Source organism: Cryptomeria japonica, unplaced genomic scaffold (assembly GCF_030272615.1).
Source record: "Cryptomeria japonica unplaced genomic scaffold, Sugi_1.0 HiC_scaffold_65, whole genome shotgun sequence".
Taxonomy (NCBI): Eukaryota; Viridiplantae; Streptophyta; class Pinopsida; order Cupressales; family Cupressaceae; genus Cryptomeria; species Cryptomeria japonica.
In genome coordinates, this window is record NW_026728887.1 from 378710 (window position 1) to 390000 (window position 11291).

The window sequence follows — 11291 nt, forward strand, 5'->3', positions numbered from 1 at the left end:
GTCTCGGAACACATTTTTGTTCTCGTGGACCCATCATGGGTCTTGGAACGCATTTGTGGTCCTTGGGTCCCATTTTGCATCCCGAAACTTGTGTTTTGGTGCTTGATCCCTATTTTGGGTGCCCACCTTGCACCAAGTGCGCACCCGGGGCAAACCGAGCGCCTTGGTGCACCGGGGCAAGATCGAGCGTGCACCCGAGGCGCCCCGAACATGCACCAAGGTGCACTCGGCCCACATGTGAGCGCAGGTCGTTGCGCCCGAGGTGGTGTGTGGGCACCGCGTTGCAGACGGGACACTGCACGCACACGACGCCCCCTCCAGGTGCACGCACGTAGGCCGGGCCGGGTGCACACCCGACGCCCTAGCAAGGTGCGCGCACCCGGGCAGGGCTCACACTTGGCGAACGGGGCGCACTTCGCGAGGGAGGGTGTGCACCTCGACGGGGGTGGGTGGCCGGGGTGGATTCGCACGTGGGTCGCGGTTTGCTAAGTACACACTGCGACAAGCTCATAACGGGTGCGATCATACCAGCATTAGTGCACCGGATCCCATCAGAACTCCGCAGTTAAGCGCGCTTGGGCCGGAGTAGTACTGGGATGGGTGACCTCCCGGGAAGTCCCGGTGTTGCACCCTTTTTTAGTTTTTCGCCGGGCGTCGCAATGCTATTTGAATAAACCTTTTGCCCGTTTGCGTTCTCGTCGGGGCCGGGCCGGGCCGGGGTGCGCTGCCCGCACTACCGCGCGCGCGGGGGCGACACCGAGCGCGCACCCGAGGCACCCCGAGCACACAGGCCACGGTGCAACCCGGGCGTTGTGCGCGCACCCCGGTGCGCCCGAGGTGCTGCGCGCGCACCCAGGTGAAATCGGTGTGCACCTCGGCCAGTGCGCGCTCGGTCGAGTCGCGCACGTTGGCCAAGGTGCACGGTGATGTTTCTTACTCTAAGGTTCCGCACCAGACGCCCGGGACAGGTGAGCGAAGCTGGGCGGGGCCGGGTGCGCGGCCGGGGCAGGTGCACGCAGCTGGAGAGAGCTTTGGAGCACACTTCGGAGCGCACCAATGATGCGCTCCATTCAAAAGTTTCCTGAAAAGGCAAAAAAAGTTGAGATTATAGAATTTCCCACTTGAGAGATTGTAAAAAAAAAAAATTTAAAATGAAGGAAACGCGGGTGCCAAGGTGTGCGCAGCCCAGCCAAGGTGTGCGCACCAAGGCGCCCACCCTGGCGAAGGTGCACGCAAGGTGCGCACCCGAGGCAAACCGGACAATTAACCCAACTTTCGACTTCGCGCGCACCTTGGAGCGCACTTCGGAGCGCTCCTTGGTGCGCACCAATCTTGGGCACCTCGGAGTGCACCATGGCGCCCACCAAGGTGCGCACCCGGGGCAAACCGAGCTCCGACTTCGTGCGCACCTTGGAGCGCACGAAAGGTGCGCACCATGGCGCCCACCAAGGTGCGCAGCCCAGCCAAGGCGTGCGCATCAAGGTGCGCACCCTGGCGAAGGTGCGCACCCGGGGCAAACCGAGCTCCGACTTCGTGCGCACCTTGGAGCGCACAAAAGGTGCGCAACCCAGCCAAGGTGTGCGCACCCCGGTCAAACCGAGCTCCGAATCGTGCGCACCAGAGGTGCACGCCATCGTGCGCACCTTGGAGCACACTTCGGAGCCCTCCTTGGTGCGCGCCGATGTTGCGCACCTCGGAGCGCACCCGGGGAAAACAATGCAATTAACCCGACTTTCGACTTCGTGGGCACCTCGGAGCGCTCTCGGGTTCGCACCTCGGAGCACACCGAGGTGCGCACCTTTGATGCGCTGCCTTCACCAATTTCCAGAAAAGGCAAGAAAACATTGAGAAGGTGTGCGCACCGAGGTGCCCACCCTGGCGAAGGTGCACGCGAGGTGCGCACCCGGGGCAAACCGGGCTCCGACTTCGTGCACGCCGCACCTTGGAGCACACTTCGGAGCGCTCCTTGGTGCGCACCAGGGCGCGCAACCCAGCCGAGGTGCCCACCCCGGCGAAGGTGCACGCGAGGTGCGCACCCGGGGCAAACCGGGCTCCGACTTCGTGCACGCCATGGTGCCCACCGCGGCGAAGGTGCACGCGAGGTGCGCACCCGGGGCAAACCGGGCTCCGACTTCGTGCACGCCGCACCTTGGAGCACACTTCGGAGCGCTCCTTGGTGCGCACCATGGTGCCCACCAGGGCGCGCAACCCCGCCGAAGGTGCACGCGAGGTGCGCACCCGGGGCAAACCGGGCTCCGACTTCGTGCACGCCGCACCTTGGAGCACACTTCGGAGCGCTCCTTGGTGCGCACCATGGTGCCCACCAGGGCGCGCAACCCCGCCGAAGGTGCACGCGAGGTGCGCACCCGGGGCAAACCGGGCTCCGACTTCGTGCACGCCATGGTGCGCACCGCGGCGAAGGTGCGCACCCGGGGCAAACCGGGCTCCGACTTCGTGCACGCCGCACCTTGGAGCACACTTCGGAGCGCTCCTTGGTGCGCACCAGGGCGCGCAACCCAGCCGAGGTGCCCACCCCGGCGAAGGTGCACGCGAGGTGCGTACCCGGGGCAAACCGGGCTCCGACTTCGTGCACGCCGCACCTTGGAGCACACTTCGGAGCGCTCCTTGGTGCGCACCATGGTGCCCACCAGGCCGCGCAACCCAGCCAAGGTGTGCGCACCAAGGTGCACGCGAGGTGCGCACCCGGGGCAAACCGGGGTCCGACTTCGTGCACGCCGCACCTTGGAGCACACATCGGGGCGCTCCCGGGTTCGCACCGGCGTTGCGCACCGTGGTGGGCACCTCGGAGCACACCAAGGTGGGCAGCGAGGTGCGCACCTTTGATGCGATGCCTTCACTAATTTCCATAAAAGGCAAAAAAAAAACGAGATTTTAAAATTTCCGTTTTGAAAGATAGTGAGAAAAAGGGAATGCTGGTGCCATCTTGAGCCCGCCCTGGTGCGCAGCCCAGCCAAGGTGTGCGCACCAAGGTGCCCACCCTGGCGAAGGTGCGCGCCCGGGCAATTAATCCAACTTCCAACTTCGCGCGCGCCAGGGTGGGAGCGCACCCAACAACCGGGCCTGGGAAGAGCCAATGCGAGAAACCCCACCAAACGCTCTGACAAAAAAAGAGGGGGCGCTCCAGTAACCCCGCTTCGGAGCGCACCCTGGGCAAACCCAGCCAAGGTGCCCACCCCGGCCAAGGTGCAGGCGAGGTGCGCACCCGGGGCAAACCGGGCTCCGACAACGTGCACGCCGCACCTTGGAGCACACTTCGTAGCGCTCCCGGGTGCGCACCTCAGAGCACACCAAGGTGGGCAGCGAGGTGCGCACCTTTGATGCGCTGCCTTCACTAATTTCCAGAAAAGGCAAAAAAAAAAGGAGATTTTAAAATTTCCGTTTTGAAAGATAGTGAAAAAAACGGAACGCGCGTGCCATCTTGAGCCCGCCCTGGTGCGCAGCCCAGGTAAGGTGCCCACCCTGGCAAAGGTGCGCACCCGGGCAATTAACCCTACTTCCGACTTCGTGCGCGCCAGGGTGGCAACCGGGCCTCGGAAGAGCCAATGCGAGAAACCCCACCAAACGCTCCGACAAAAAAAGAGGCGGCGCTCCAATAACCCCGCTTCGGAGCGCAGCCGGGGCAAACCCAGCCAAGGTGCCCACCCCGACGAAGGTGCACGCGAGGTGCGCACCCGGGGCAAACCGGGCTCCGACAACGTGCACGCAGCACCTTGGAGCACACTTCGAAGCACTCCCGGGTGCCCACCGGCGTTGCGCACCGTGGTGGGCAGCGAGGTGCGCACCTTTGATGCGCTGCCTTCACTAATTTCCAGAAAAAGGCAAAAAAAAATGAGATTTTAAAATTTCCGTTTTGAAAGATAGTGAAAAAAAAGGAACGCGGGTGCCATCTTGAGCCCGCCCTGGTGCGCAGCCCAGGCAAGGCATGCGCACCAAGGTGCCCACCCGAGGTGCACACCCGGGGCAAACCGGGCTCCGACTTCGTGCAGGCCGCACCTTGGAGCACACTTCGGAGCGCTCCTTGGTGCGCACCATGGTGCCCACCAGGGCGCGCAACCCAGCCAAGGTCTGCACACCAAGGTGCCCACCCCGGCGAAGGTGCACGCGAGGTGCGCACCCGGGGCAAACCGGGCTCCGACTTCGTGCACGCCATGGTGCCCACCGCGGCGAAGGTGCACGCGAGGTGCGCACCCGGGGCAAACCGGGCTCCGACTTCGTGCACGCCGCACCTTGGAGCACACTTCGGAGCGCTCCTTGGTGCGCACCATGGTGCCCACCAGGGCGCGCAACCCAGCCAAGGTGTGCGCACCAAGGTGCACGCGAGGTGCGCACCCGGGGCAAACCGGGGTCCGACTTCGTGCACGCCGCACCTTGGAGCACACATCGGAGCGCTCCCAGGTTCGCACCAGCGTTGCGCACCTTTGATGCGCTGCCTTCACTAATTTCAAGAAAAGGCAAAAAAAAACGAGATTTTAAAATTTCCGTTCTGAAAGATAGTGAAAAAAACGGAACGCGGGTGCCATCTTGAGCCCTTCCTGGTGCGCAGCCCAGGCAAGTTGTGCGCACCAAGGTGCCCACCCTGGCGGAGGTGCGCGCCCGGGGCAATCCGGGCTCCGACTTCGTGCACTGCATGGTGCCCACCAAGGCGCGCAACCCAGCCAAGGTGCCCACCGCAGCGAAGGTGCACGCGAGGTGCGCACCCGAGGTGCACACCCGGGGCAAACCGGGCTCCGACTTCGTGCACGCCGCACCTTGGAGCACACTTCAGAGCGCTCCTTGGTGCGCACCAGGGCGCGCAACCCAGCCGAGGTGCCCACCCCGGCGAAGGTGCACGCGAGGTGCGCACCCGGGGCAAACCGGGCTCCGACTTCGTGCACGCCATGGTGCCCACCGCGGCGAAGGTGCGCACCCGGGGCAAACCGGGCTCCGACTTCGTGCACGCCGCACCTTGGAGCACACTTCGGAGCGCTCCTTGGTGCGCACCATGGTGCCCACCAGGCCGCGCAACCCAGCCAAGGTGTGCGCACCAAGGTGCACGCGAGGTGCGCACCCGGGGCAAACCGGGGTCCGACTTCGTGCACGCCGCACCTTGGAGCACACATCGGGGCGCTCCCGGGTTCGCACCGGCGTTGCGCACCGTGGTGGGCACCTCGGAGCACACCAAGGTGGGCAGCGAGGTGCGCACCTTTGATGCGATGCCTTCACTAATTTCCATAAAAGGCAAAAAAAAAACGAGATTTTAAAATTTCCGTTTTGAAAGATAGTGAGAAAAAGGGAATGCTGGTGCCATCTTGAGCCCGTCCTGGTGCGCAGCCCAGCCAAGGTTTGCGCACCAAGGTGCCCACCCTGGCGAAGGTGCGCGCCCGGGCAATTAACCCAACTTCCAACTTCGCGCGCGCCAGGGTGGGAGCGCACCCAACAACCGGGCCTGGGAAGAGCCAATGCGAGAAACCCCACCAAACTCTCTGACAAAAAAAGAGGGGGCGCTCCAGTAACCCCGCTTCGGAGCGCACCCTGGGCAAACCCAGCCAAGGTGCCCACCCCGGCCAAGGTGCAGGCGAGGTGCGCACCCGGGGCAAACCGGGCTCCGACAACGTGCACGCCGCACCTTGGAGCACACTTCGTAGCGCTCCCGGGTGCGCACCTCAGAGCACACCAAGGTGGGCAGCGAGGTGCGCACCTTTGATGCGCTGCCTTCACTAATTTCCAGAAAAGGCAAAAAAAAAAGGAGATTTTAAAATTTCCGTTTTGAAAGATAGTGAAAAAAACGGAACGCGCGTGCCATCTTGAGCCCGCCCTGGTGCGCAGCCCAGGTAAGGTGCCACCCTGGCAAAGGTGCGCACCCGGGCAATTAACCCTACTTCCGACTTCGTGCGCGCCAGGGTGGCAACCGGGCCTCGGAAGAGCCAATGCGAGAAACCCCACCAAACGCTCCGACAAAAAAAGAGGCGGCGCTCCAATAACCCCGCTTCGGAGCGCAGCCGGGGCAAACCAAGCCAAGGTGCCCACCCCGACGAAGGTGCACGCGAGGTGCGCACCCGGGGCAAACCGGGCTCCGACAACGTGCACGCAGCACCTTGGAGCACACTTCGAAGCACTCCCGGGTGCCCACCGGCGTTGCGCACCGTGGTGGGCAGCGAGGTGCGCACCTTTGATGCGCTGCCTTCACTAATTTCCAGAAAAAGGCAAAAAAAAATGAGATTTTAAAATTTCCGTTTTGAAAGATAGTGAAAAAAAAGGAACGCGGGTGCCATCTTGAGCCCGCCCTGGTGCGCAGCCCAGGCAAGGCATGCGCACCAAGGTGCCCACCCGAGGTGCACACCCGGGGCAAACCGGGCTCCGACTTCGTGCAGGCCGCACCTTGGAGCACACTTCGGAGCGCTCCTTGGTGCGCACCATGGTGCCCACCAGGGCGCACCCGAGGCAAACCGGGCTCCGACTTCGTGCACGCCGCACCTTGGAGCACACATCGGAGCGCTCCCAGGTTCGCACCAGCGTTGCGCACCTTTGATGCGCTGCCTTCACTAATTTCCAGAAAAGGCAAAAAAAAACGATATTTTAAAATTTCCGTTCTGAAAGATAGTGAAAAAAACGGAACGCGGGTGCCATCTTGAGCCCTTCCTGATGCGCAGCCCAGGCAAGTTGTGCGCACCAAGGTGCCCACCCTGGCGGAGGTGCGCGCCCGGGGCAAACCGGGCTCCGACTTCGTGCACTGCATGGTGCCCACCAAGGCGCGCAACCCAGCCAAGGTGCCCACCGCAGCGAAGGTGCACGCGAGGTGCGCACCCGAGGTGCACACCCGGGGCAAACCGGGCTCCGACTTCGTGCACGCCGCACCTTGGAGCACACTTCAGAGCGCTCCTTGGTACGCACCAGGGCGCGCAACCCAGCCAAGGTGCTCACCCCGGCGAAGGTGCACGCGAGGTGCGCACCCGGGGCAAACCGGGCTCGGACTTCGTGCACGCCGCACCTTGGAGCACACATCGGAGCGCTCCCGGGTTCGCACCAGCATTGCGCACCTTTGATGCGCTGCCTTCACTAATTTCCAGAAAAGGCAAAAAAAAGAAAAAAATGAGATTTTAAAATTTCCGTTTTGAAAGATAGTGAAAAAAACGGAACGCGGGTGCCATCTTGAGCCCGCCCTGGTGTGCAGCCCAGGCAAGTTGTGCGCACCAAGGCACCCACCCTGGCCAAGGTGGGTCACGGGGTGGGTCCTAGGGTGGGTAACGGGGTGGGTACTAAGGTGCGTGCCAAGGTGGGTCATAGGGTGGGTGCCAAGGTGGGCACCAGGGTGGGTGTGCACCAACCCTAGCCAGGGTAGGTCACGGGGTGGTTGTCGGGGTGGGCGTCAAGGAGCCAAGGTGGGTGGCAAGTAGCCAAGTTGCGTGCCAAGGTGGGTGTCGGGGTGGGTGCCAAGGATCCAAGGTGGGTGCCAAGGAACCAAGGTGGGTGTCTGGGTGGGTGCCGAGGTGGGAGCCAGGGTGGGTCCCAAGGTGAGTGCAAAGGTGGGTGCCAGGGTCAAGGTGAGTGCCAATGTGGGTTCCAAGGTGCCAGGGTCAGGGTGAGTGCCAATGTGGGTTCAAAGGTGCTAAGTTGGGTGCGAGGTTGGGTGCGAGGGTGGGTGGGTGCCAAGGTGTGCTAGGTGGAAGCCCGGGTGGGTCGGCATCCCATGGGTGTCGAGTTGGGTGCCTGATGGGTGCTTCTTGTCAAGTTTTAGTCGTCGGGACTCATTTCGAGCCTTAGAGGTCGTTTCTTGTCCGGTTGCCCTGTCTTCGACCTGGGAACCCAATTTTGGTCCTCGGGTCCCATTTTTTTTTGTCTCGCATCCCACTTTTGGCCTGTGGCCTTTTCGGGGTCGATTCTCGTTTTGGGCATCAGAGCATGTTTCTTCTCCTAAAACCCAATATTTGTTTATTAAGTCTCGGAACACATTTTTGTTCTCGTGGACCCATCATGGGTCTTGGAACGCATTTGTGGTCCTTGGGTCCCATTTTGCATCCCGAAACTTGTGTTTTGGTGCTTGATCCCTATTTTGGGTGCCCACCTTGCACCAAGTGCGCACCCGGGGCAAACCGAGCGCCTTGGTGCACCGGGGCAAGATCGAGCGTGCACCCGAGGCGCCCCGAACATGCACCAAGGTGCACTCGGCCCACATGTGAGCGCAGGTCGTTGCGCCCGAGGTGGTGTGTGGGCACCGCGTTGCAGACGGGACACTGCACGCACACGACGCCCCCTACAGGTGCACGCACGTAGGCCGGGCCGGGTGCACACCCGACGCCCTAGCAAGGTGCGCGCACCCGGGCAGGGCTCACACTTGGCGAACGGGGCGCACTTCGCGAGGGAGGGTGTGCACCTCGACGGGGGTGGGTGGCCGGGGTGGATTCGCACGTGGGTCGCGGTTTGCTAAGTACACACTGCGACAAGCTCATAACGGGTGCGATCATACCAGCGTTAGTGCACCGGATCCCATCAGAACTCCGCAGTTAAGCGCGCTTGGGCCGAAGTAGTACTGGGATGGGTGACCTCCCGGGAAGTCCCGGTGTTGCACCCTTTTTTAGTTTTTCGCCGGGCATCGCAATGCTATTTGAATAAACCTTTTGCCCGTTTGCGTTCTCGTCGGGGCCGGGCCGGGCCGGGGTGCGCTGCCCGCACTACCGCGCGCGCGGGGGCGACACCGAGCGCGCACCCGAGGCGCCCCGAGCACACAGGCCACGGTGCAACCCGGGCGTTGTGCGCGCACCCCGGTGCGCCCGAGGTGCTGCGCGCGCACCCAGGTGAAATCGGTGTGCACCTCGGCCAGTGCGCGCTCGGTCGAGTCGCGCACGTTGGCCAAGGTGCACGGTGATGTTTCTTACTCTAAGGTTCCGCACCAGACGCCCGGGACAGGTGAGCGAAGCTGGGCGGGGCCGGGTGCGCGGCCGGGGCAGGTGCACGCAGCTGGAGAGAGCTTTGGAGCACACTTCGGAGCGCACCAATGATGCGCTCCATTCAAAAGTTTCCTGAAAAGGCAAAAAAAGTTGAGATTATAGAATTTCCCACTTGAGAGATTGTAAAAAAAAAAAATTTAAAATGAAGGAAACGCGGGTGCCAAGGTGTGCGCAGCCCAGCCAAGGTGTGCGCACCAAGGCGCCCACCCTGGCGAAGGTGCACGCAAGGTGCGCACCCGAGGCAAACCGGACAATTAACCCAACTTTCGACTTCGCGCGCACCTTGGAGCGCACTTCGGAGCGCTCCTTGGTGCGCACCAATCTTGGGCACCTCGGAGTGCACCATGGCGCCCACCAAGGTGCGCACCCGGGGCAAACCGAGCTCCGACTTCGTGCGCACCTTGGAGCGCACGAAAGGTGCGCACCATGGCGCCCACCAAGGTGCGCAGCCCAGCCAAGGCGTGCGCATCAAGGTGCGCACCCTGGCGAAGGTGCGCACCCGGGGCAAACCGAGCTCCGACTTCGTGCGCACCTTGGAGCGCACAAAAGGTGCGCAACCCAGCCAAGGTGTGCGCACCCCGGTCAAACCGAGCTCCGAATCGTGCGCACCAGAGGTGCACGCCATCGTGCGCACCTTGGAGCACACTTCGGAGCCCTCCTTGGTGCGCGCCGATGTTGCGCACCTCGGAGCGCACCCGGGGAAAACAATGCAATTAACCCGACTTTCGACTTCGTGGGCACCTCGGAGCGCTCTCGGGTTCGCACCTCGGAGCACACCGAGGTGCGCACCTTTGATGCGCTGCCTTCACCAATTTCCAGAAAAGGCAAGAAAACATTGAGAAGGTGTGCGCACCGAGGTGCCCACCCTGGCGAAGGTGCACGCGAGGTGCGCACCCGGGGCAAACCGGGCTCCGACTTCGTGCACGCCGCACCTTGGAGCACACTTCGGAGCGCTCCTTGGTGCGCACCAGGGCGCGCAACCCAGCCGAGGTGCCCACCCCGGCGAAGGTGCACGCGAGGTGCGCACCCGGGGCAAACCGGGCTCCGACTTCGTGCACGCCATGGTGCCCACCGCGGCGAAGGTGCACGCGAGGTGCGCACCCGGGGCAAACCGGGCTCCGACTTCGTGCACGCCGCACCTTGGAGCACACTTCGGAGCGCTCCTTGGTGCGCACCATGGTGCCCACCAGGGCGCGCAACCCCGCCGAAGGTGCACGCGAGGTGCGCACCCGGGGCAAACCGGGCTCCGACTTCGTGCACGCCGCACCTTGGAGCACACTTCGGAGCGCTCCTTGGTGCGCACCATGGTGCCCACCAGGGCGCGCAACCCCGCCGAAGGTGCACGCGAGGTGCGCACCCGGGGCAAACCGGGCTCCGACTTCGTGCACGCCATGGTGCGCACCGCGGCGAAGGTGCGCACCCGGGGCAAACCGGGCTCCGACTTCGTGCACGCCGCACCTTGGAGCACACTTCGGAGCGCTCCTTGGTGCGCACCAGGGCGCGCAACCCAGCCGAGGTGCCCACCCCGGCGAAGGTGCACGCGAGGTGCGTACCCGGGGCAAACCGGGCTCCGACTTCGTGCACGCCGCACCTTGGAGCACACTTCGGAGCGCTCCTTGGTGCGCACCATGGTGCCCACCAGGCCGCGCAACCCAGCCAAGGTGTGCGCACCAAGGTGCACGCGAGGTGCGCACCCGGGGCAAACCGGGGTCCGACTTCGTGCACGCCGCACCTTGGAGCACACATCGGGGCGCTCCCGGGTTCGCACCGGCGTTGCGCACCGTGGTGGGCACCTCGGAGCACACCAAGGTGGGCAGCGAGGTGCGCACCTTTGATGCGATGCCTTCACTAATTTCCATAAAAGGCAAAAAAAAAACGAGATTTTAAAATTTCCGTTTTGAAAGATAGTGAGAAAAAGGGAATGCTGGTGCCATCTTGAGCCCGCCCTGGTGCGCAGCCCAGCCAAGGTGTGCGCACCAAGGTGCCCACCCTGGCGAAGGTGCGCGCCCGGGCAATTAACCCAACTTCCAACTTCGCGCGCGCCAGGGTGGGAGCGCACCCAACAACCGGGCCTGGGAAGAGCCAATGCGAGAAACCCCACCAAACGCTCTGACAAAAAAAGAGGGGGCGCTCCAGTAACCCCGCTTCGGAGCGCACCCTGGGCAAACCCAGCCAAGGTGCCCACCCCGGCCAAGGTGCAGGCGAGGTGCGCACCCGGGGCAAACCGGGCTCCGACAACGTGCACGCCGCACCTTGGAGCACACTTCGTAGTGCTCCCGGGTGCGCACCTCAGAGCACACCAAGGTGGGCAGCGAGGTGCGCACCTTTGATGCGCTGCCTTCACTA

At 63.4% G+C, this 11291-nt stretch overlaps 2 non-coding genes across 2 annotated transcripts; both read left to right on the forward strand.

Annotated features, from left to right (window-relative positions):
- The first annotated feature begins 514 nt into the window (after nucleotides 1-514).
- On the forward strand, nucleotides 515-633 carry LOC131863581 (5S ribosomal RNA). The gene has a single exon (XR_009362481.1). It is a non-coding gene; the product is annotated as a 5S ribosomal RNA (ribosomal RNA).
- Nucleotides 634-8450: 7817 nt separating this feature from the next.
- Nucleotides 8451-8569, forward strand: LOC131863592 (5S ribosomal RNA). Its single transcript, XR_009362492.1, has one exon. It is a non-coding gene; the product is annotated as a 5S ribosomal RNA (ribosomal RNA).
- The last annotated feature ends 2722 nt before the right edge of the window (nucleotides 8570-11291 follow it).